This window comes from Lepidochelys kempii, chromosome 3, assembly GCF_965140265.1.
Source record: "Lepidochelys kempii isolate rLepKem1 chromosome 3, rLepKem1.hap2, whole genome shotgun sequence".
In the NCBI taxonomy this organism is placed as follows: Eukaryota; Metazoa; Chordata; order Testudines; family Cheloniidae; genus Lepidochelys; species Lepidochelys kempii.
The window spans coordinates 176,427,142-176,453,360 of NC_133258.1; positions in this window are offsets into that span (position 1 = coordinate 176,427,142).

The window sequence follows — 26,219 nt, forward strand, 5'->3', positions numbered from 1 at the left end:
GTTTGCTTGTGAGAATGTCCTATGGGACTGTGTCAAAAGCCTGATTAACACCAAGATAGATCACATCTACTGTTTATCCACCTCCACTAGGCCTGTAACCCTGTCAAAGAAGGAAACAGGATTGGTTTGGAATGATTTGTTCTTGACAAATCCATGCTCACTAGTACTAAAACCAAATGATCCTGTAGGTTCTCACAAACTGATTGTTTACTAATGTGTTCCAGTATCTTCCCAGGTATGGAATGAGGCTGGCTAATCTGTAAGTCCCAGGGTTCTCTTTGTTCCCCTTTTAAAGATAGCTACTGTCTTGTTAATGGATGGGGAGAGGTTCTTTTCGGGGATCTCAGATGAGAACTGGGGCACAGCACCTGGTTTGTTAAGGCCATAAAAATGGAGGCAGGAACCTCTTCTTTCCTCCTGGCAAAGAACCCCACATACCTAAAAGAGTGGGACTCACATCCCTGAATGGGCTTTAAAAAAGACAATGGTTAAAATTTGGCCCCGACCATTTCTTGTTTCCGCAGCCTAGACATTTTAGCAAAGTTTACAATTCCTCGGTGCTCAACACCGTGAACCTCCCCTTTCTCCTTCACAAAGGGCTTTAACTAAGCCCCTTATCTCACTCAGGCTCACAACTGCCCAGAGTTCGCAAATTGTCCCTGTTCCCATTGGACAGAGGGGGAGCCTGAGGTACAGAAAAGGGAAGTGACCTACCCAAAGGCCTACACAGCAATGCAGTGGCAGAGCCAGAAAAAGATGCCACCAATCCTGACTCCTGTTCTAACAGACAACAAACCCCCGAGAGGCAGGGCGAGAGCCCAGGAATCAAGATGGTGGGGAAATTTCATTGAAACCGTTTTGGTCAGAAAATCCCATTCAGACTAAATTGGTTTGTTTGTTGAAATCATAACAAGTGGGATGAAAATTCTTTGCAAAAATATTTTGTTGCAAAACAAAAGCATCTCCTGTTTGTCACAGTTTGTTAAATTGTCTCGTCGCACACAAAGAGGAGACACTTTGATCTCAAAAATTAGAGAAGATGCTTCTGTCTGAGCTAAGGAGTTCTTGCTCTTAACAATTTCAAAATAATCAAAAACAAATAAAATAGAATATTTCAGCTATTCTATTGTGTCATAATCTGATCTGAGTAAAAGTGATAGGACACCTCATATTATTCACTGCTCCCAGTGACACTTCCCATTGGATCCCCATTCTCCACCCACCGTGAAGTACGTAGGAGCGGATTGTTATGCCTACTTGAAAAGGGGAGAAGATAAGGCTGAGAAAGGAGAATTGACTTGTCTGAGGTCACACAGCCAGGCCGTGGCAGAGTTAGGAATAGGACCCAAGAGCCCTGACTTGCAAACTAACCATCGGATCTTGAGTTTCATACATTGAATGATCTGAATAAAGTCCTCTCAAATGAGCTCCAGACCAACAACAGTTCATAGTAATTATTCAGCAAGTGTTTCAGGAGAACTGCAATGTTAGAGAGAATCATGAACTGCTCAGAGACAATGAATGCAGAGAGGCAGCAAAATTAGTCAAACATGACTGGCTATGACTTATTTACTTGGTCTTAAAAGAGAACAACAAGGACCCGAGTCTCCTCCCAGTAAATAACCCCCTGCTCAGCTAATCAGGGTAGAGATTGAGGGGCGGGAGGCTGAGGATTCTCACCAGAGAGCCCAAAGGATGGCCCAGGTCACCGGTGGGGATCACTGCCCGAGCACTATTTCAGCCCCGCATTTTTGGGTGGACCTTCCACAATGGGAGCTGCAGAGCACCCCCAGTGACTCCCGCCACATACCTCTCCTGGTGGCGGGAGGGGAACAGGGGAAAGGACAAAAGAAGTAAGAGAAGAAGAGAAAGGAGGGAGGGATGGAGGAAAAGATAAAAAAAAGGACAAACCCTAATGTCCCCAGTGATTCTAAGGGACAAAATCCTAGGTGGGGAATAAAATTCTGCCACCTGAAGCTAGCGTTTTCCAGGCCTAGAATTCACCTGGCACCAAATGGATCAGACTGAACAGGTTCCAAACCTCTCAGAGGCTCTTACCTTCCAAACAGGGATGTCTGTTTTCTAGTAAAATCAGGAAAAGGAAAGGAGAAAACTCGAAAGAGGTTCCTCCTCGTCCTCACGTACTTAAACCCTGATACTCTCTCAGTCCTCAAACAGGGACCTCGAGAAGGGGTCTGCGAGGTTTCCCTTGCCCTGCGCCCCTGTCCTGCCTGGCTGATGTCACCATCTCTCTGTGAGGTCACCACCTCCCCACTACCTTTGACCAATAGGCTGAGGTCCTACAAAAGGCCTTTGTGTTGTCACTGCCACACCCACCCCTGGGGTGACCAGATGTCCCGATTTTATAGGGACAGTCCCGCTATCTGGGGCTTTTTCTTATATCGGTTCCTATTACCGCCCACCCCCCGTCCCCTTTTTCACACTTGCTGTCCCTTCAGCCTACCCACCTCTCCCCTGCAGTGCTAATTTCCTGTCGCTGGCCAGACACTTTGGAGGTTTGAGCTGCTCCCTGTGGATTACCTCACTCAATGAGTGTTCATTCTAGGAAGCAAGCCGGCTAGACAGCAAAACATCAGAGGCTACTCCCGATGCTACGCTCAGTTTTTCAGAAATGAGTCAACTGGATGGCCAGAAGAGACCATTAGAGCATCTAATCTGACTCCCTGCATATCACAGGCCTCCTGTATACCACAGTCACTACCGTTTGGCAAACATTCCAGAAAGGCATCTAGTCTTCATTAAATGACATCAAGAGATGGAGAATCCACCACTTTCCTTGGTAGCTTGTTCCTGTGGTGAATCTTCCTCGCTGTTGAATATTTGTGCTTTATTTGTGATATGAATTGGTCTCTTTTCACCTTCCAGCCATTGGGTCTTGTTTTGCCTTTCTCTGCTAGATTAACGAGCCTTTTAATCCCCAGTATTTTCTCTCCATTAAGGCATTTCAACCCTTCAGTGAAGTCACCTTTCAATCTGTTTTTCATCAGCTAAACAGGTTGAGCTCTTTCAATCGCTCCCTAGAAGGCATTTTTCTCCAGCCCGCAGAACATTTGGTGGCTCTTTGCTGCCCCAGCTCCAATTTCTCAACATCTTTTTCAAATGAGGACACCAAAACTGGAGGCAGTATTCCAATAGCAGTCTCACTGATGCTGTGTCACCTCCCTAGCCTCCTCACGGCTCTGCTCCTATGACTAAGGATGGCTTTAGCCCTGGTCACCACAGCATCATGCTGGGAGCTTGTGTTGAGTGACTTCTCCACTATGGCCCCTAAATCCTTTTCAGAGTCACTGCTTTCCTGGATACACTTCCCCATTCTGGAGGTGTGGCCGGCATACCTTGTTGCTAGGTGTAGGACCTTGAATTTGGCTCTGGTCAAACTTGCTTTCTTTCAATGGGCCCAGCTTGCCAAATGAGCCAGATGGCTCTGTATCACTGCCCTCTCCTCATCAGTAGTTACCACTCTGACCGTATTTTGTCACCCACCAATCTTATCAGCAGGGATTGTAGGTTTTCTCCCAATTCATTGATAAAAATATTTTTAAAAATTAGTCCTTGAGAGCTTCTTCAGACCCCTAGTACCCAGGACCTGCTTCCCACAGCACAGTGAGAAAAGGCCGTCCAGCCCTGCTGGTACATAGGGGATAAGAACAGAACAAACACACCTTTAGGAGCGGTGTTGTCTATAGGCTCTGAACAACATGTGGGGGTCTGCAGCTTAGAAATGCTCTAGAGAGCTGTAGTTTAGACAGGTCCCAACTGTGTCTCAGTTTCCTACCCTGTAAAATGGGGAGAACAAACAAAACCTTGATAAGCTCTATTTGATAGTGGGGAAACTGAGGCATCCAGCGTTGAAGAGACTCACTCATGGTCCGAAAGCCAGGAATAGAAAACAGCAGCTCTTCTGATAGCCAGTCCTGAGACCTCGCCCCTGTTATCCTGGCCTCGATCCTCTAACTTTAATCACGGCCTCCACATCTTTTCCTCCATGTCCCTTAACCCCACGTCATTGCAGAAGAAAGATTTTCTGTTAGCCAGCTGGCTCTATTGCAGTGGTTCTCAAACTTTAGCACTGTTGACCACTTTCACACAGCAAGGCACTGAGTGTCACCCCTCCTTATAAATTAAAAACACTTTTTTATATATGTAACACCATTATAAATGCTGGAGGCAAAGCAGGATTGGGGGTGGAGGCTGATAGCTCGTGATCCCCCATATAATAACCTCACGACCCCCTCACGGGGCTTGACCCCCAGTTTGAGAACTCCTGCTCTAATGCATGTGGATGTCCTTCCAAAAGACGTGCTCTGGCTCAGTCCCATGTTATGCTTGGCTGAAGGAACCACTTGGTGACATTCTAGGGCTCAAGTTATACAGGAGATGTGACTAGGTACACATAATGGTCCTTTCTGTCCTCAACATGTATCAATCTTTACATTTTCTGCTGCTAGGAAGATAACTCTGGACCTATTTTCTCTCATTCACTTTCAGTTGGAATAATTTAAATCCAGACCAAAGGATTTCCTCTTCCATTGTGTCTTCAGCACTTTTGAAAGCAAACAGCTACTGTTCTTCCACATGTTTCCGGTTTCAAGGCCATCCTGCTGCTGGGACAGAGGTGGAGGTTGATGTTCAACCTGCATATGGGTGTTGTCCTTTCTCATGCCCACAGTCAAGACACCATGCAAGGGAAGCTCTCAGGACATGCGATTCCAGCTCCAGAGGCAGGGGCAGCTTCAGCTTGCTGGGAGGAGACTGTGTCTGAGACCTTGCAACTGGGGGATGAGACAGGCACTAAGATAGGCATGGAAGTTTGGGGAAAAGGGGGAGAGGCTGGTGTTGGGCAAGGAGGGCAGGGATTTGGGAAGCAAGATCTGAGGATCAAACACTGTCTAATTGTCAGTTAGGATTATCTCCACTTCAGAGAGGGGGAAAGTGAGGCACCACATGGAAGTGGGACCAGGCCGAATGGGCTGAGTGTCTTAATAATGGCTAGAGCAAAAATATAAAAGCCATTAAGGGTCAGAACAACATTCATCAGGGAATTGGAGCATTCAAGGCTGGCCAGAAAATGTGTCGGCTACGGCATAAACCAGTATGCGCTCTGCCACCTGACTGGTTTTGGAGACAAGGGTACGTCTCTTGGAGAGAGGGGTTCGAGGATCTTTCTCCGAGACACACAGCTGTCATTGTTGGGATCAGAAACCCCATCTGCAATTTTGGTCACAGGCCCTGCCGCAAACTCCACCCTCCAACCATTGTGAGCCAGGCCCGGGAACACCATTCCACTGTCACAGGTACATGGACCTGTGCACCTGCAGACACTGCAGCCGGCACACGCACTGGGGCTGGGGCTGTGACATGAGCTGGATGAACCACCCTGCTGGCCCCATATCCAGCATTCCCCCCCTGAGCAATCGGTCCTGCTCCCTGCGCTTCCTCTCTTCCCCCAGGAACCCCTGCAGCAGGCTCTCTTCATGGACCGTGTCCCTCTCCTCCCTGGCTCTTTTAGATGTAAGGTGCTCCTTGTTCCTCTTTGCCCTTAAAGGATTGGCACCAGCGTGATTTGTGGGTAAGATCTGACTTGTCTGTTGACCTGGGTCTGGGGTTTGGTCCTTTGGGATCGGGAGAACCTTTTTCTTTTACTTCAGGACAAGGAGGAAAGTGAGAACTGAATTTTGCAAAGGGAAGCCACAGGGTAACCCTGAAAGGCCCAAACCGCAATGGTATTGAGCCAAAGGTGTGGCATGACAAAAATGATTGTAGATGGACACTTCCAATGGATTACTTGTAAAAGTCTTGAAACTTTTCCCAGGAGAAGAGACATTCCCGACTTCTTATGCTGTAGGAAAAGGGAAACCGAGGCACACTACCATATTGGTTTCATATTGCTTTAGCTTCTTCTCTACCCCTTTTTACTACTGGCACTGCATTCGCCAAAACCTTTTCCGTCAGGGTCTGAGAACCCACCATGGACTGCTCCACCCTGGTGTTTCTCCCTTCTTCAGTCTGCTTCATCTCTGGGCCAACCATTTTGTTCTTCACCTCCCTGCAGCACCCAACAGTACGTGTTGGTGAAGACTCTGCAAGGTCCACAGCCATCCCTGCCACCTCTACGTAGCCTGCCTCACGTGGGTTTCTGTCAGAGGACACCTTCTCCTTTCTTTCTACCTTCTTGGGGCCCTGGCCCCTCATTTTCCCACTCAGCAATTTCCTAAGCAGGCCGTGTCTTTTGATATGCCTGGTAACTCAACCCTTTGGCCAGGTCGCCACCTTTACTCCACCCTTCTGGGGCCCAGCTTGTCTCACACCAAAAGTCCAAACAGGTCTTTCCACAGAAAGAGGTCCTTCTGCCATCAGTGGGGCTCTTCCTCATCCTACAGCCCCCTTGCTGAGCGTGGTAACCCTCTCCGGGTGCGTGGACACCCCCTTCTTTGGGGCCAGTAGGGGAACCCAGTCCCACCCTGACATTGGGAGCAGCCCAGGGTCCTGTACCCAACAGCTAGGTCTGCTCCTTTTCCTTTGCTGCAGTTTTCCCTGGGAACTTCCTACCTGTCTTCTCAAGTTTCCCTCTAGACTTTCCTTGCTGCTCTGAACTTCCTGCCTCATTCTCATTCCTGTTGATACGCCAGCTGGGCTGTATCACCACTGAAGGCGCATCACATTGGCTGCGACGTCCTCCTGCTGCAAGGAAACGATAACCTCTCAGAGACTCAGACGCCCCCGAGGCATCGGGGGATTAAGGGCACCCGGAACCAGCAACATTTCCACCCAGCACCTGCTACCTCTGAGGGATGGATTCACCATACTTATCCCCAGAATGCAGTCTTCTTGTCCTTTCTAGTGACCTCCAGTGCCAACCCGCCTCCTTGTACGGTCAGCTCCGGCCACCTCCCGCTCTGTGTTCCTGACAGCTGTTCCACCTCCAATCCACAGCGCAAGTTCTCAGAGCCCTCTCCTCCACCCCCACCGAGGTTCAGGTGTGGGGGAAAGGAGGGATTCTGGCAGCAGTGAAGTGGGATGTGGAGAGGTTGAGACCTTTCCCCACGTCATCCCAGACACTAATGCTGAAGACGCAGGATGGCAGCCTGGTGAATGGGGCAGATCAGCAGCCCCTGCTTACTGAATCCTCCCATTCTCTCTAGAGCAGGTCCAGCCCTGCCAGCAGCAGGACAAGCTTCCCCTGCCCATGTGCATCAGCCCTGCCTGGTGATTCACTGTTACTCGTCAGTCCTTGGCTTCCCAGGCTGCCAGTGATGGGAGCAACTCTGGGTAGTGGCTCGGGTGACATGGACACTAGGCCACTGGGAATTTGTGCTGCTCTGTGGGACAGGAGAGACTCGCAGAGGGTACTTCCCAAGAGTGATAGCACCGTGTCCTAACAATATAAGTCCATGATGAGATAATACTTGTCATTAATTAGCCTTGCTAAAGAGCTCGGTTGGAGCTGCTCTGGGGACAAGCTGGCTCCCTCCTGCTCTTGGAGGTGAATTTATCTCCCTTCCCAGTAGCACCTGTTCTCACTCTAATTCCGCACCAGGCTTATTACTGCCAGGCCAGCGAATGGCCATCGGATGGGAATGAGGCCTGGGCCCCACCCCAATTTTCTGACTCTAATGCAGCTGCTTACCTCGTCCCCCATCAGCTGCTGGGCTTCCCCCAGGAGGAAATAGGTGAGGAGTAGCCCAGCCTGGCTGACACGCAGCAGGGGGTAATGGATGGTCAGCACTGCTGTCCGGAGGAAGGATCTTTTCTGCCCCTCCCAGAAGAACTTTCCAAAGACCTAAACCCAACAGGATGCGAGGCATTAGCAGATTGCCCAGAACCAGGCTCCAAATCCTGCGGCTACAATGGGATCTCTGTCTAGTGGCCCCAGGAGGCAGCCATTGCAGAGGATCCAGCCATCCCCACTCCCTGACCTGTGTCATGCCCTGGCAGAGTGTCCTTACCTCCCCCACCCTAGCTGTGTTTCTGTAGCCCAGGAGCCTGCTGTCCCGGTGCCAGTCCCAACACCACAGGGCTTCGGTCTCATGGATGGTCAGCCCTGGGAAACAGACACACACACACAAACACACACTTGTCATTCTGGTTGCAGTGCTTGTGTCCTTCCAATCCCATTGGTGGCTGCACAGTGGGCAGAGTCCTCGCTGCGTGCCTGGCCCAACAGAATTGCGGGGGCTGGTATAGAACAGAGAAAGATCAAGAGAGACTCAGCTTCCAGCCAGGGTCAGTCTGAGAGAAATTGGTTGGGGTTCCACTCTCACTCTTCTATCGGGTGCCATTTCCCAGCTGGGTTCCTTACCCCTCTGGTGCAGCAGAGGCCGGTAGAGCCAGTACACTCCCTTCCTGGCCTGCCGGCTGAGGTCCTTGGCTGGGTCACTGATAGACAGAGCCAGCTGTGCCACACGGTGACCCATCCTGGGGAATTCTGCTGAGTTCTAATGGAAGGGAGAGGGGACTCCATCAGCATTTTCTTGTCAGTTCCCAGTCCTCCTCTGGGCCAGAACTCTCCTTCCCCTCAGCAGGAGATGCTAGAGGATAGGAGGTAGAGCTTAGACCCTTAATTTCCTCTGCCCTCAAAAGGAGCCTGGAGCACAGGGATGTGGGCAGGGCCCTCCATGAGGACTTACTTCCCCAGCTGCTCCAGGATGACAAAAAGGCATGAACCTGCAGCATGGTCCCCTTAAAAGCCCAGAGTCACCACTTAACCAGGACAAGAAGAACTTGACTCAAGCCGAGTTCATTCTCTGCTCTGACTCTGCTTCCCCAAGAGGAACACTCCTAACCCCCAGTCCCTGCAGCAGCACATCCTACAGCCCGTTCGAGCCAGTCCACCGACGTCTGGAGTCAGGAAGCTGGGCTGAGAGGTCACTTACGTCAAACTCAGGGCGGGTGATGGTGGATCTGAGCAGGGCGGTGCTGCTCCTAATGGCCCTGGCTCACTGTTGCGACACCCTGGACATGATCCAATAGTTAATGTGCGAGGGGGAAAGGAGGCAGCGGAGGATCAATAAGCCAGTGCATGTGTTGTGCTAATGAGACCCTCCCCATCCCCAGGGTGCTGAGACATTGTGCACGGGGTGGAATATCTGATTCACTGATCGCAGAGCTTTAGAATGGGATTGTTGCCCCCAGGACAATGCCTGTACCCTGCAGGTCACGACTTCTCATTGTCTCTCTAGATTGGGACAACGTTCGATGTGGGCGCTGGTCCCATCCTCCCTGAACTCCTGATTCCTGAACAGCTCAACAGGAAGGAGACAGACCCCTCACCCCTCCTTGGCTCTCAAGTCTTTGGTTGGGTGAAGGGACTGAGTGTGAGCACAATCCCCCTAGGAATCTCAGGGCCCGTTGGAGAGAAGGGCTGATTCTCTGGGATCCTCCTGTTTCTCTAGGAAGGAGCCAGTGACTCTTCTCTGAGGACCATCTTCTGAATCTCACAGGAGGGGTTCAGACTCTCACTCCCTAAGCCAGTCCCCAGGCAAAGCTCTGGCTTGAACTCCCAGCTACTTCCTCTGTCCTTCAAGAAGGAAGGGCCTGACACTGCATTACACTAACTGCCCTGACCAAGGACACCCCACTGAGGGCCCAGCTAGGAGGACAGACTTGAAAATGGATCTAAGAGTTCAGGCAAAATAGCCCCACCCCTCTTATCGGGCTCACCTCCAAGATTTCGTGGAGCCTGTCAGTGTGTGGGGACTCTGCCAGCAGGTTCCCAAGGAAGATATCCAGGAGGTCTGGCAGGACACTATGCAGTACCTGCAAAGCAAGGGAGAGCCATAGGTCAGAGTTAGGGAAACTGGGGCTACACCTGCCACTACATGGAGAGAGGGGTCTCTGGGAAGCACTTGTGAGACCCCCAAACACATATCCTGAACTCACTCATTCACATTCCACTGCAGGCAATTATCAAGGATTCCTGGCAGGATGACAGCTGGCTCTTCAATCCATGACTTTAGAATGATCTACCTGGACTTGGGTGGTGTCTTTCTACGTGCCCAGGGTGAAGCTAGCATGCAGGGCAGCTCGAAGGAGGTGGGTCTCCAGCTCTGGCTCCAGGTCAGGTGTCATGGTGGTAATACCATGGCTGGTATTAGACTGTGCAGTGTGGGGGTGGGACTGGCACCAACAGGGACGTGAAACTTCAGGGAAATAGGCAGAGGCTGGAGAGAATGTAAACTGAGGCAACGAGCCAGGGAATGAGAAGTGAAAGGTTTTCCAGACAGACAGTGGCAGGAGAGGAATAGCGCCTGTTCCCTGGACCCTGCTGCCCCTCCTGTATCTGATCCAGGGAGTGAGCCTGTCCCCAAAGCCATTGCAATGTTACTGGAGTGAAAAGAACAGCCCAACCCAGAGAGAGTGAACCTTCCTACCACCTCTGACAGAGGAGACACCTTGGGAGGTGATGTGGTGGTGGGAGGAGCAGTGACTCCCAGCCCTGGGCCTGAGCAGCACTGGGGTTAGGGGAATAGGGCTGGAGGGTCTCGGCATCCGAGGTTGCCCACAGCAATCAGGGAGTTAGCGAGGATGGCACCAGGAGGAGAGTTATCAGGCACCTCCTCAATAAGCTCCCGTGAGACCCAAACGAGACAAAGGAGCGTGAGAGATTCGGGCCTCATTGACACTTCCCAGTGAGGAGATTACACAGCCAGCTCCCCACACAGCCAGCAGGATCCCCCCACCTGCCTCCAGCTCCTCCGATTCCTGCCCACTAGTGGTCAATCTCAGAATTTCTCCTGTCTCTTCTCCCCAGTCTTCAGCCCCAGCAATCCCTGGCCTCAGATGCCCCTCCAGCACCAGCCATCCCCTATCCATTGGCCTGGGGAAATCCCTGCCCCTCCCATCTCTGTCCTCCCTCTCCACAATCCTCTCCAGCACAGCACCTTGCAGCAGTGTGGCTCCAATGTGTCCTGCCCTCTCTGCTGTGCAGCAAAACACGGGGGTAGATGGCGTGCAGGAACATGAGCTGCTGGGCCTCGTCCTGCATCCACCAGGAGTGGGGTTACAGGAGAGAGAGCCAGTTAGCCCTACCTACACCAGCTGCAGCACTCAGGCCTGAATGGGGGACAGTGGGGACCCGCCCATTGTCCAAATCACCCATGGCTCCTACACAAGCAGGGTCCAGATCTGGGACAGTGCCTGTTGGGGGAGGAGACCCCGGCTGGTGTGTGACAAACACCCCCATCTTGGGCGTCCCAGATCATGGAGGAGAAAGGTCTCCATTAGGGCTGGTGGATCATCAGAGACAAGACCCTCTGCAGGAGGTCAGGGTGCTGGGAAGGGGCGGGAGAATCTCGGTTCCAGCGCAGCTGGGGAACGTTTGTACCTTTTATCGGCCCTGGAGTTGCTCTTGAATGTTCTTGAGAGCAGCCTCCTCTGTGGCCACGTCCACCCATTTCTCCTCCTCATCGTCCCGGGTGGTCCCTGCACCAGGGAGAGAAGGGGACAGGATGATACCTGCTTCCACTTGGGAGAAGGACAGGGGAATGATGGGGCAATGTGCCCCCTTCCCACATCCGGGACCCAGGGCAGATCGCTCCCCACATTCCCCGCTCTCAGTGATACCTTCAGCCCCCAAGTAATTCAGGAGTCCATAGCAAAGAGATCCCCCCCACACACTGTCCTGGACTCCCTGAGAGGTGCCTGCCCACCTTCCTGGCACCCACTCCGCCAACCAGAGGGCCAAGGACCAAAGTGGCAGCATCTAGTGTCAGAGGTTCACGTGGGTCAGGGCCGACACCTGGGCTGGGGACCAGCCCCCATAGCACTGCTTGAGGGCCTGGGCTGAAGGTGTTCACAGCCCCTTCCTTACCCCTCCCTGAGCCCAGCCTGGCTCCTCACCTGGAACCAAGCAGCGGCGCCCCTTGGTCTCACTGCAGCCAGAGTCCTAGGCGCTGCTGCTGTCCCATGGGGAGTGGGCCGAGCTGCTGGTGCTGGGACAGGGATCCTCCAACTCCTGTCCCGGGGAGACTGGAAGGTCCTCAGTGACCGGGCAGGGCGATGCCTCCTGCTGGGAATCAGGGCTGGGCTCCTGGGGCCGGTGCTTCCCACACAACAAGCCTCAGAGCCACCCTGCCTGGCTCCCTTCGTGGGCTGGGTCCTGCCTTCCCAGCTGCATCCTGGGCCAACTCTATTTCAGCCTGGCTGGTGCCTCTCCCACCTTGGTGCCTGCACCAAGAGCAGGTTTCTTCCGCCAGAAGGCTGGGCACTTCCACCTCCTGGCCTGGGCCGAGAGCTCCTTCCCCACCAGCGGGGACAGAGGGGCTGCTCTGCTCCTGGGGAAGATGGCAGCTGCTTCCCTCAGGCTCTGGGGCCACTTGCAGAGCCTTCTTCCTGAACATCCTTAGGAGCCCGGCTATCCTGGAACCGAGCAGGGAGTAGGCGTGAGTTTTGGGACAAGGCAGCCTCTCACCAAACAGCCTTTTTCATCCCTCCCCATCCCTGCCCCAGCCACAGCAGCTCCTCCTCCCCTCACAGGGATGGAGGGAGTGCAATCTCCACACACTGGCAGGACTTCATTGCATGGTCTGCTCGTAACGATTTCCCTCATCATCCCTGGTGCTGCAACACCCGGGGAGGCACTTGGGTCAGTTACAAAGACCATCGGACAAGCAGCTCCCTCCTACCATCCCTGGCTACCCCCCAGGTTAGAGGAAAGAACACTACCCAGGAGTCTGGACTTCTCTGGGGAAACCATTCCCAACATCAAAGTCCCTAGGCATAGGAAGCCCAGGGCCCCCACATTTCTCATTGATTTCTGTCAAGGTTCCTTCCCCACTCTGAACTCTAGGGTACAGATGTGGGGACCTGCATGAAAACCTCCTAAGCTTACTTTTACCAGCTTAGGTTAAAACTTCCCCAAGGTACAAACTATTTTACCCTTTGCCCTAGGACTTCCACTGCCAGCAACAAACTTTATCTGGGTTCCTGAAAAAACGGAGTTTGGACACGTCTTTCCCCCCAAAATCCTCCCAACCCTTGCACCCCACTTCCTGGGGAAGGTTTGGTAAAAATCCTCACCAATTTCATTGGTGACCACAGACCCAAACCCTTGGATTTTAGAACAATGAAAAAAGCATTCCATTTTCTTACAAGAAGACCTTTAGTAGAAGTAAAGGAATCACCTCTGTAAAATCAGGATGGTAGATACCTTACAGGGTAATTAGATTCAAAACATACAGAATCCCTCTAGGCAAAACCTTAAGTTACAAAAAAGAAACACAGACAGGAATAGTCATTCTATTCAGCACAGCTATTTTCTCAGCCATATAAAGAAATCATAATCTAACACATACCTAGCTAGATTACTTACTAAGTTCTAAGACTCCATTCCTGTTCTGTCTCCAGCAAAAGCAGCATACAGACAGACCCAGACCCTTTGTTTTTCTCCCTCCTCCCAGCTTTTGAAAGTATCTTGTCTCCTCATTGGTCATTTTGGTCAGGTGCCAGCAAGGTTACCTTTAGCTTTTTAACCCTTTACAGGTGAGAGGATTTTTCCTCTGGCCAGGAGGGATTTTAAAGGGGTTTACCCTTCCCTTTATATTTATGATAATCCATGCTCAGCAGCTCACAGGGTCTGGCCCAGCTCAGACACTCTCAGCCATGCAACAGTCTCCCACAAGGGAAGGGCTGGGAGCCGCACTGCTGGGACCTTTCCAAACACACTGGAGATGACTCTGGAGAAGCCCCTCCCCGGTCGGAGAGCAAGGGACTCCTGGCGGCCTTTTGCAAATCCAATCTCCTTTGGAGAGATTCTCTCCCCCTCTTTCTGCCTCTCCCCAGACAGACAGAGGACGCCACAGAGGAACCCTAATGCCACTCACTTGCTCTGGCCGAAGGATGGCGGATGTTCAGGGTCATCTGCTGTCCCTCGCTCTCCTCCTCACTCTCCAAGCCCAAGGCAGGCTGGAGAGGGTGGTGACCTGAGGAGTTGCACTGCCCAGCCGACAGGCAGGATGATGACACTGGGCGATCGACTGCCTGTGAAAAGAGGGGATCGAGAGTCAGGACTCCTGGGTTCCATTGCTGGTTTTCCAATTGAGACTTTGGGCAAGTTGATCCCCGCTCTATGGCTCTGTCCCCAGCAGTCAAATGGGAATTTCATACTTTCCCACTCTTGGAAAGCGCTGGGAGAATCCCGCAGCAGAAGCTGCTCTGACAGTGCTAAGCAGCATCTGACCATTAGTGGTCGGCGTGCACTGCCCAGGAGGAGGAGTGTTTGGCTCTGGGGTTTCACTTCTGCCCAGTCTACAGAGAGGGGCCCAGCCCTGGAGTTTGGCTCAAGAAGACCAATTCTCCAAATTGTAAAGGGCATTTTGAATTCCAGTCCTGTGCTCCAAAGTGCTTGGTGTCATCTGCACAGTTTAGAAGCATACTCTCCACTCCATTTTCCAAATCATTAATGAAAATATGGAATAGTACCACACCCCGGACTTATCGGTGCTGGACCCACTAGGTACACTCCTTCAGCTGGGCAGCCAAACATGGAGAACGACTCTTGGAGGATAGGTTTTCAACCACCTGTGCACCTACATTATACTAATTGCATCTAGACCCCATTTCCCTAGTTTGATTCTGAGAATGTCCTATGGGACTGTGTCAAAAGCCTGATTAACACCAAGATAGATCACATCTACTGTCTACCCACCTCCACTAGGCCCGTAACCCTGTCATAGAAGGAAACAGGATTGGTTTAGAATGATTTGTTCTTGACAAATCCATGCTCACTAGTACTAAGAACCAAATGATCCTGATTGTTTAATAATGTGTTCCAGTATCTTTCCAGGTGTGGAAGTGAGGCTGGCTAGTCTGTAAGTCCCGGGGTTCTCTTTGTTTCCCTTTTAAAGATAGCTACTGTCTTGTTAACAGATGGGGAGAGGTTCTTTTCGGGGATCTCAGATGAGAACTGGGGCACAGCACCTGGTTTGTTAAGGCCACACAAATGGAGGCAGGAACCTCTTCTCTCCTGCTGGCAAAGAACCCCAGATACCTAAAAGAGTGGGACTCACATCCCTGAATGGGCTTTAAAAAAGACAGTGGTTAAAATTTGGCGCTGACCATATCTTGTTTCCGCAGCCTAGACATTTTAGCCAAGTTTAGAATTCCTTGGTGCTCAACACCGTGAAACTCCCCTTTCTCTTTCACAAAGGGCTTTAACTAAGCCCCTTATCTCACTCAGGCTCATGACTGCCCAGAGTTCGCAAATTGTCCCTGTTCCCATTAGAGAGATGGGGAGCCTGAGGTACAGAGAAGGGAAGTGACCTACCCAAGGGCCTACACAGCAACGTGGTGGCAGAGCCAGAAAGAGAAGCCACATATCTTGACTCCTAACAGACAAGAAACCCCGCAGAGGCAAAGAGAGAGACCAGGAATCGAGATGGTGGGGAAATTTCATTGAAACCATGTCTGTCAGAAAATCCCATTCAGACTAAAATGGTTTGTTTCTTGAAATCATAACAATTGGGATGAAAATTCTTTGCAAAAATATTTTGTTGCAAAACAAAAGCATCTCCTGTTTGTCACTGCATGTTAAATTGTCTCGTCGCGCACAAAGAGGAGACACTTAGATCTCGAAAACTAGAGAAGATGCTTCAGTCTGAGCTCAGGAGTTGCTGCTCTTCACATTTTCAAAATAATCAAAAACAAATAAAATAGAATATTTCAGCTACTCTATTGTGTCATAATCTGATCTGAGTAAACGAGATAGGACCCCTCATATTATGCACTGCTCCTAGTGACACTCTCCAATGGATCCCCATCCTCCTCCCACCGTGAGGTAGATAGGAGCCGATTGTTATGCCTACTTGAAAGAGGGAGAAGCTAAGGCTGAGAAAGGAGAATTGGCTTGTCTGAAGTCACACAGCCAGTCAGTGGCAGAGTTGGGAATAGGACCCAAGAGCCCTGACTTGCAAACTAACCATCGAATCTTGAATTTCATACACTGAATGACCTGAATAAAGTCTTCTCACATGAGCTCCAGACCAACAAACAGTTCATAGTAATTATTCAGCAAGTGTTTCAGGAGAACTGCAATGTGAGAGAGAATCATGAACTGCTCAGAGACAATGAAGGCAGAGAAGCAGCAAAATTCGTCAAACATATGACTGGTTCTGACTTATTTACTTGGTCTTAAAGCAGAACAACAACGACCCAAGTCTCCTCCCTGTCAATAACCCCCGACACAGCCAATCAGGGTAGAGACTGAGGGGGCGGGAGGCTGAGGGTTCTCATCCAGGAAACCCAAAGGATGGCCCAGGTCACCAATGGGGATCACTGGCCGAGCACTATTTCAGCCCCACATTTTTCGGTTGACCTTCCACAATGGGAGCTGCAGAGCACCCCTAGTGACTTCCCCCACACACCCCTCCTGGTGCCAGTACGGGAACAGGGGAAAGGACAAAAGAAATAAAGAAGAAGAGAAAGGAGGGAGGGACGGAGGAAAAGGTAAAACAAAAAGGACAAACCCTAATGTCCCCAGTGATTCTAAGGGACAAAATCCTAGGTTGGGAATAAAATTCTGCCACCTTAAGCTAGCCTTTTCCACGCCTAGAATTCACCTGGCACCAAATGGATCAGACTGCACAGGTTCCAAACCTCTCGGAGGCTCTTACCTTCCAAACAGGGACGTCTGTTTTCTAGTAAAATCAGGAAAAGGAAAGGAGAAAACTCGAAAGAGGTTCCTCCTCGCGCTCACGTACGTAAACCCTAATACTCTCTCGGTCCTCAAAGAGAGATCTCGAGAGGGAGTCTTGCTGAAGCAAAGCTACAGGGGTCTGCGAGGTTTCCCTGGCCCTGCGCCCCTGTCCTGCCTGGCTGATGTCAGCATCTCTCTCTGAGGTCACCACCTCCCCACTACCTTTGACCAATAGGCTGAGGTCCTGCAAAAGGCCTTTGTGTTGTCACTGCCACACCCACCCCTGGGGTGACCAGATGTCCCAATTTTATAGGGACAGTCCCGCTATCTGGGGCTTTTTCTTATATAGGCTCCCCTTACCCCCGCACTCCCTGTCCCCTTTTTCACACTTGCTATCCCGTTAGCCTACCCACCCCTCCCCTGCAGTGCTAATGGCCTGCCGCTGGCCAGACACTTTGGAGGTTTGAGCTACTCCCTGTGGATCACCCCACTCAAGGAGTGTTCATTCTAGGAAGAAAGCCGGCTAGACAGCAAAACATCAGCGGCTGCTCCCAATGCTACACTCAGTTTTTCAGTAATGAGTCGACTTGATGGCCAGAAGAGACCATTAGAGCATCTCATCTGACACCCTGCATATCACAGGCCTCCTGTATACCACAGTTGCTACCGTTTGGGAAGCACATCCCAGAAAGATATCTAGTCTTCATTAAATGACATCAAGAGATGGAGAATCCACCACTTCCTTGGTAGCTTGTTCCTGTGGTGAATCTTCCTCGCTGTTGAATATTTGTGCCTTATTTGTGATATGAATTGGTCTCTTTTCACCTTCCAACCATTGGGTCTTGTTATGCCTTTCTGTGCTAGATTAATGAGCCTTTTAATCCCCAGTATTTTCTCTCCATTAAGGCATTTCAACCCTTCAGTGAAGTCACCTTTCAATCTGCTTTTCATCAGCTAAACAGGTTGAGCTCTTTCAATCGCTCCCTAGAAGGCATTTTTCTCCAGCCCGCAGAACATTTGGTGGCTCTTTGCTGCCCCAGCTCCAATTTCTCAACATCTTTTTCAAATGAGGACACCAAAACTGGAGGCAGTATTCCAGTAGCAGTCTCACTGATGCTGTGTCACCTCCCTAGCCTCCTCACGGCTCTGTTCCTACGTCTAAGGATGGCTTTAGCCCTGGTCACCACAGCATCAAGCTGGGAGCTTGTGTTGAGTGACTTCTGCACTGAGGCCCCCAAATCCTTTTCAGAATCACTGCTTTCCTGGATACACCTCCCCATTCTGGAGGTGTGGCCGGCACACCTTGTTGCTAGGTGTAGGACCTTGCATTTGGCTCTGGTCAAACTTGCTTTCTTTCAATGGGCCCAGCTTGCGAATGAGCCAGATGGCTCTGTATCACTGCCCTCTCCTCATCAGTAATTACCACTCTGCCAGTATTTTGTCACCCACCAATCTTATCAGCAGGGATTCTAGGTTTTCTCCCAACTCATTGATAATTCTACTTTTAAGTCCTTGAAAACTTCTTCAGAGTCTTAGTACCCAGGACCTGCTCCCCACAGAACAGTGAGAAAAGTCCGCCAGCCCTGCTGGTACATACGGGTTAAGCACAAAACAAACACACCTTTAAGAGCTGTGTTATCCACAGGCTCTGAACAACATGGGGGTGTCAGCAGCTTAGAAATGCTCTAGGGAGCTGTAGTGTAGACAGGTCCCAACTGTGTCTCGGTTTCCCACCCTGTAAAATGGGGAGAACAAAAAAAATCCCCTTGATTAGCAATATTTGATAGTTGAGGAAACTGAGGCACCCAGCATTGAAGAGACTCGCTCATGGTCGCAAAGCCAGGAATAGGAAACGGCAGGTCTCCTCATAGCCAGTCCTGTGATCTTGCCCTGATTATCCTGGCCTCGCTACTCTAACTTTATTCACAGCCTCCACGTCTTTTCCTCCATGTCCCTTAATCCCACATCACTGCAAAAGAAAGATTTTCTGTTAGCCAGCTGGCTCCAGTGGTTCTCAAACTTTTGAGATGGCCAGGAAGTGGGTTGGAGCTCAACTGCACCTAGCCCAGGTTATGCAGCTCCCTAGGGGGAAGGGAATAAGTGTGGGGATCAGGTGACAAGCAGCAGCATGTGACTAGGACCCAGGCCTGCTGAGAGATAGAAGGGCCGCCTGTGCTTAGCCAGGAGAGAGACCGCAAGGGGAGCAGGTGTGGGATGGCCTTGGAGAGTCCTTGAAAGGTCAGGGACAAGCCAGGAAGGGGCTAGGCTGAGCACTTAGGACAAGGCCCGAGGGGGGAAAGACAGGGCAGTTTAGGAGATGGGACAGATAGTCCAGTTGGTTTAGGCTCCCAGGGCCAGACAGCCACAGGTGAAGGTGATTGTTCCGGCTTATGTCCTTCTTCCCCAAGGTAGATCTGAGAGTGGAGAAGACTGATGCCAGAAGGGGGAAGTGAGTTAACCCCAAGGTCACCCACATAGTTGATCACAAATGCATACTTGGAAGGATCCAAGAGAAGAAACATGGATTTTCCAGTCTCTTCTTTCTTGGAGTCCCCAGGGCCAAGGTAAAACCCCTGCTGCCCCTTCCCATTCTGCTCACCTCCGAGATATGCTGGAGTTTGTCTGTGCTGGGGGATGCTGTCAGCAGGATCTAGAGCTCGTCATCCATGTTCTATGGGCAGGCCTTCCTCTGAGCCTCCCAGCGGAGAGAGACCATGGGTCAGGGTTATGGAACCTGGGGCTACACCTGCCAGGATGACAGCTGGCTCTGCAGTCCTTGCCCAGAGCAGCTCTGTGCAGAGGGTCTGGTGCAGAGCAAGGTAGGGAACAGCCAAGCTGCTAGGGATGGGAGCTGGGCTTCCTGGCAGAGTCCATTAACCAAAGCACAGCATCTGCAAGGAAGGACTTCCCCATAGAGGGGCAACATCATCTCCCACAAAAGGGAGGACTCTCCCCCTGACACTGGATTAATCCTCTGGCCTGTTCCCATCTCTGCCCACCCGTACCCCCAACTCAGCAGCTCCAGCCACCGAAGAGAGCGAGAACCAGAGACCTTCCTGCTCCTGAGACAGAGGAGTACGTTGATGATCTACCTGGATATGAGTGTTGGCCGTCCCAATGCCCATGGTCTATCCTCCATTCAGGCCGTACACAGGAACTGCGATTCTCGTTCTGGATCTAGGGGTGGCTTCAGTTTGCTGGCAGGAGACTGTACATGAGACCTTGCCATTGGGGTGCTACACAGGCACTAACATGGGCACAGAAGTTTGAGGAACAGGGCAGAGGCCTGTGTGGGGCAAGGAGGGCAGGGATTTGGGAAGGAAGAGCAGAGGATTAAACACTTACTTAATGTGGGTCAGGATGATCCCCATTTCAAAGATAGAGAAAGTGAGGCATCAGGTGGGAGAGTGACTTGGCCAGGATCACATTACCACTCAGTGGCAGGGCTGCAGTCCAACTAGTTCCCTGCTCTCATCACTGGACCCTGTTGCCCCTCCTGTACGACCCCTCCAGCCATCCTCTCCCATAGGCCATCCCCACCGCTCTCCAAAACCAGGCTGCCCCTTCCTGGCAAGGCCTGGTGTCACAGCTTTCTTGCTAGGCGAGCTCCCCCATCAATAGTCGCTAGGGCCCTCTGGGAGTTCTTTGGCTGAAAACTCAGCCCTTCAGCCAGGTGACCTTCTTTTAGTCCACTCCTTCCTGAGTCGTGCTCATCCCAAACAAAAAGTCCAAAAATGTCTTTAACAGAAACAAGGTCTTCCGTTCCCTTGAGGGCTCTTCCTCAGCCTGACTTTGGCTCTGCCTGCCCTTGGTAGCCCTTTCTATGGCTTTCTAAATCCCCTTCCTTAGAGGCCATGGGAGAATCAGTCCTACCCTGGATTCTAGGTTGTGCCCCAAGGCCTGTACTGAACAGCTAGGCCTGCTCCTGTACCTTTGCTGCGGTTTTCCCTGGTTTTCCCCTTAGGTGAAGCTCACTCTGTAATCAGTTTGGCCTAGGTCCAGACTTTACAGCCCACAGGCCACTCTCCGTTATATTCCCTCCTCCTTAGAACATCGCCCACCCGGGGGGCAAGTTCGATTCTTGTCCAAGCTTCATCCCTCATCATCTCATCGCTGTCACCGGCTGCGCGCTTGTACAGCCTGCACACAGTGTCTGCAGCTCCACTGCCAGCCGCTCACCAGAATTAAGAGGCAATCCTTCTCTTACGCAGTATCCCAGCGCTCTTCCTGCAGCCACTCCTTCTCATTCGCAACTGCTTGCGGAGCCTGTTCCAAAGCCTTTAGCTTCTTCTCTACCCCTTTTTGCTACAGCCGCTGCATATGCCAAAACCCTTTCCGTCAGGGTCTGAGAACGCACCACGGACTGCTCCACCCTGCTGTTTGTCCCTCCTTCAGTCTGCTTCATCTCTGGGCCAACCATTTTGTCCTTCACCTCCCTGCAGCACCCAACAGGGCGTGTTGGTGGAGGGTCTGCAAAGTCCATGACTATCCCTGCCACCTCCACCTTGCGTGCCTCATGTGGGTTTGTGTCAGAGGACACCTTCTACTTTCTTTCGACCTTCGTGGGGTCTGGCCCCTCATTTTGCACTCAGCAATTTCCTAGAGCAGGCCGTGTCTTTTGATATGGCCTGCTTCTCTGCGCCCAAAACAAAGAATTCTTGTCCCCATCTTGGCATTAGGCCACGCTTGTACACTTTCTCATGCCCTGCTCTCCTGGGCTAATCTTCACAGCACAGCCCAGGCGTGCTCTCCTTGTCTGCCATTTTTGTCCATGGGCATAGCAGACCCTGGGTTGATTTCCCTTTCCAGGATCTCTCACAGATATTGCTGCTGCCACGTCTGTAGCTCCGCCTGCACTTCCTTCTGCCTCTGTTGGTGTTCTAGGAGCTGCGTGAGAAACCCCTAGACCTGCTTTGGCTGCTTAACCAGTCCCAGGAACTGAAGTGAGAAATACAGTGACCAGCTTGGTCCCTTGAGACACCCGCTTGGCAGGACAGACCGTTCTTCAGCAGCCAAGACTTCCATCAGCCCTCACGGATAACAGGCGGAATTCAATCCTTCTGACTATGCCAATCAGAAAGGAAGCTACTCATCGTTCCTTGCACCCATGGCGGCCAGGCATGATCACAGCCCTCTCACTAGGCTAGCGTCCCCCATCAGTGGTCACTCCAGCACCGTGAAAGTTTCTCTACCTGGTAAGTCAACACTTCAGCCAGGTCACCATCTTTCGTCAATCTTCCTGGGGCCCAGCTTGTCTCCCACTAAAAGTCCAAACATGTCTTTCCACAGAAAGAAGTCCTTCTGCCATCACTGGGGCTCTTCCTCATCCTGCAGCCCCTTGCTGGGCTCGGTAACCCTCTCCGGGTGCGTTGACGCCCCCTTCTTTGGGGCCAGTAGGAGAACCCACCTCCACCCAGACACTGGGAGCAGCCCAGGGTCCTGTACCCAACAGCAAGGTCTACTCCTTTCTCTTTGCTGCAGTTTTCCCTGGGCACTTCCCACCTCTCATCTCAAGTTTCCCTCTAGACTTTCCTTGCTGCTCTGAACTTCCTAACTCGTTCTCATTCCTGTTGATAACCCAGCTGGGCTGTATCACCACTGATGTCTGGCTCTGTAGGAGGGGTTACATGGTGCCTCTCCGGTAGGGCTCATTCTGTAATCAGCTTGGCTAAGCCCCAGGCTGTGCAGCCGAGGGAAGAGCAACTTGTTACAGGCCTGCTCTGCCCACTCCTACTGTTCCTGGGCTGGGGTCCTTGCTCCCATTTCAGACCTGGTTTCCAGTGGGGCTCAGTACACACAGACCCCACTGCCTGCAACTGGAGTTTGCTTGTTCTGGTGACTCTGACATTCAGGCCCTTCATCATTCAGAGGCTGACAGGTGTGGTGAGGGGGCTGGACAAATCCCACTGCTGAGTGGAAGGAGGTCAAAGAGTTGGGATTCTGGGAGCTGATGGGTTCGTTTGCCCTGCTGCGGGAAGTGGAGCTGGAGACAGAGATGCCATGTGAACGAGACTACCGGATGTCCTCTTCATGCCCTAGGGGCTGGAGCCTCCTGCTGGAAACCTTCTCAGAAGTCCAGATTAGAGGACATCTCTGGGGAGCACCTTCCTACGAACAAAACCAGGGTGGTACAATTATGGAGATGTCTCTGTTCCAGAGCTGGGTGACAGGGATGGGGGAAGCTCCCAGGCAGGCTACACATTAGCGGGGAAGGGATAGCTCAGTGGTTTGTGCTTTGGCCTGCTAAACCCAGGGTAGTGAGTTCAATCCTTGAGGGGACCATTTAGGGATCCCGGGCAAAAATTGGGGATTGGTCCTGCTTTGTGCAGGGGATTGGACTAGATGACCTCCTGAGGTCCCTTCCAACCCTGGTATGCTATGATTTTATGATCCCATTTCTCCACCAAGAGGCCAAGGAGTAAATGGCTCTTACCTCCATGAGGGAGTGGGGTCTTCCATCTAAGCCTCTTTGAAAGCCAGCACTGCTTGCTTTGATGGGATGAGGTGACCTGTCCCCACTGTTCCCGGAGGTGGCTCAGCTGCAGGCTGCGCCCGTCTGGAAAACTCTGCTGGAATTTGGGGGGCAGAAGGAAGGACCCTGCTCCACATAGAGGGGAGAGAGTTTCTGTGAGTGACAGGGGGCTCCATTTCCCCTTCCACTATCTCCCCATTTACATTGACCCAGAGCAGTACCTGCAGCAGGGAGTGGGAGTTGCTGGTAGCCTCAGAGGCACAGCCCTGCAGTGCCTCAGGCATCTGGCGCAAGTGCTGGATGATGCTGACCTGGCCCATCACATTGGCCATGATGTCCTCCTGCTGCAAGGGAACGAGAACCTGTCAGAGTCTCAGACGCCCCCGAGGAACTGGGGGGATTAAGGGCACCTGGAACCAGCATTTCCACCCACCACCTGCCTACCTCTGAGGGACGGATTCACCATACTTACCCCCAGAATCGAGTCTTGTCCTTTCTAGTGACCTCCAGTGCCAACCCCCGTCCTTGTAGCGTCAGCTCCTGCCACCTCCCGCTCAGTGCCCCTGACAGCTGTTCCACCTCCAATCCACAGCGCAAGTTCTCAAAACCCTCTCCTCCACAACAACCCAGGTTGGGCAGGGACGGGGCTCTAGCAGGGAGGTGGGGGGAAGGAGGGATTCTGGCAGAAGTGAAGTGGGATGTCGGGAGGTTGAGACCTTTCTCCAAGTCATCCGAGACAGTGCTGCTGAAGACACAGGATGGCAGCCCTGGTGAATGGGGCAGATCAGCAGCCCCTGCTGACTGAATCCTCCCGTTCTCTCTAGAGCAAGTCCAGCCCTGCCAGCAGCAGGACAAGCTTCCCCCACCAATGTGCCTCAGGCCTGCCTGCTGAATCGCCATCACTTGTCAGTCCTTGGCCTCCCAGGCTACCAATGACGGGAGCAACTCTGGGTGGTGGCTCGGGTGACACGGACACTAGTCCACTGGAAACTGGTGTGGCCTTGTGGGACAGGAGAGACGCGCAGAGGGCACTTCCCAAGAGCAGTAGCACCATGTCCTAAGAACATAAGTCCGTGATGAGGCAATGCTCGTCATTAATTAGCCTTGCAAAGAGCTGGGTTGGAGCTACTCCCGGGGACAAGCTGGCTCCCTCCTGCTCATGAAGTTGAATTCATCTCCCTTCCCGGTAGCACCTGTTCTCACTCTCATTCCATACCAGGCTTCTTGCTGCCAGCCCAGCGAATGGCCATCGGATGGGAAGGAGGCCTGGGCCCCACCCCAATCTCCTGACTCTAATGCAGCTGCTTACCATGTCCCCCATCAGCGCTGGGCATCCCGCAGGAGGGAGTAGGTGTGGACAAGCTCAGGCTGGCTGACACGCAGCAGGGGGTCATGGATGGCCAGCACTGCTGTCCAGAGGAAGGATCTTCTCTGCCCCTCCCAGAAGAATTTTACGAAGACCTAAACCCAACAGGATGTGAGGCATTAGCAAACTGCCCAGAGTGAGGCTCCGAATCCTGGGGCTAGAACGGTATCTCTGTCTCGCGGCCCCAGGAAGCAGTCACTTTAGGGGACCCAGCCACCCCCACTCTCTGGCAGAGTGTCCTTACCTCCCCAACCGTGGCTGTGTTCCTGTAGCCCAGGAGCCTGCTGTCCCGATGCCAGTCCCAACACCACAGGGCTTCGGCCTCATGGATGGTCAGCCCTGGGAAACAGACACACACACACACTTGTCATTTTGGTTGCAAGTGCTTGTGTCCTTCCAATCCCATTGGTGGTTGCACAGTGGACAGATTCCTTGCCAACAGAATTGCAGGGGGTGGTGTAGAACAGAGAAAGAGATCAACAGAGACTCAGCCTCCAGCCGGGGTCAGTCTGAGAGAAATTGGTTGGGGTCCCACTGTCACTCTATTGGGTGCCATTTCCCAGCTGGGTTCCTTACCCCTCTGGTGCAGCAGCAGCTGGTAGAGCCTGTACACTCCCACCCTGGCCTGCTGGCTCAGGTCCTTGGCTGCGTCACTGATGGACAGCTGTGCCACATGGTGACCCATCCTGGGGAATCCTGCTGAGTTCTTGCGGAAGGGAGAGGGAGAGAGGACTCCATCAGCATTTTCCTGTCAGCTCCCAGTCCCCACTTGGCCAGGACTCTCCGTCCCCGTAGCCCCTCTACAGGAGATGCTAGAGAATAGGAGCCTGAGCTAGACCCTTCATTTCCTCTGCCCCCAAAAGGAGCCTGGAGCACAGGGATGTGCGCAGAGCCCTCCATGAGGACTTACTTCCCCAGCTGCTCCAGGATGATAGAAAGACATGAACCTGCAGTATGGTCCCCTTAAAATGCCCAGAGTCACCACTTAACCAGGACAAGAAGAATTTGACTCAAGCCAAGATCATTCTCTGCTCTGACTCTGCCTTCCCAAGAGGAACACTCCTAACCCCCAGCTCCTGCAGCAGCACATCCTACAGCCCGTTCGAGCCAGCCCACCGACGCCTGGAGTCAAGAAGCTGGGGTGAGAGGTCACTTACGTCAAACTCAGGGAGGGTGATGGTGGATATGAGCAGGGCAGTGCTGCTCCGAATGGCCCTGGCTCTCTCTTGCGACACCCTGGACACGATCCAATAGTTCATGTGCTAGGGGGAAAGGAGGCAGCTCAGGATCCATGGGCAGGTGCATGTGTTGCGCTAATGAGACCCTCCCCATCCCCAGGGGGCTGAGACATTGTGCACGGGATGGAATATCCGATTCATTTATCTCAGAGATTTAGAAGGGGATTGTTGCCCCCACGACAATGCCTGTATCCTGCAGGTCACAACTTGTCATTATCTCTCTAGATTGGGACAACGTTTGATGTCGGGGCTGGTCCCATCCTCCGTGAACTCCTGATTCCTGAACAGCTCACCAGGAAGGAGACAGACCCCTCACTCCTCCTTGGCTCTCAAGTCCTTGGTTGGGTGAAGGGACTGAGTGTGAGCACAATACCCCTAGGAATCTCAGGGCCCGTCGGAGAGAAGTGCTGATTTTCTGGGGTCCTCCTGTTTCTCTCAGTAAGAGCCTGTGACTCTTCTCTGAGGACCATCTTCTGGATCTCACAGGAGGGG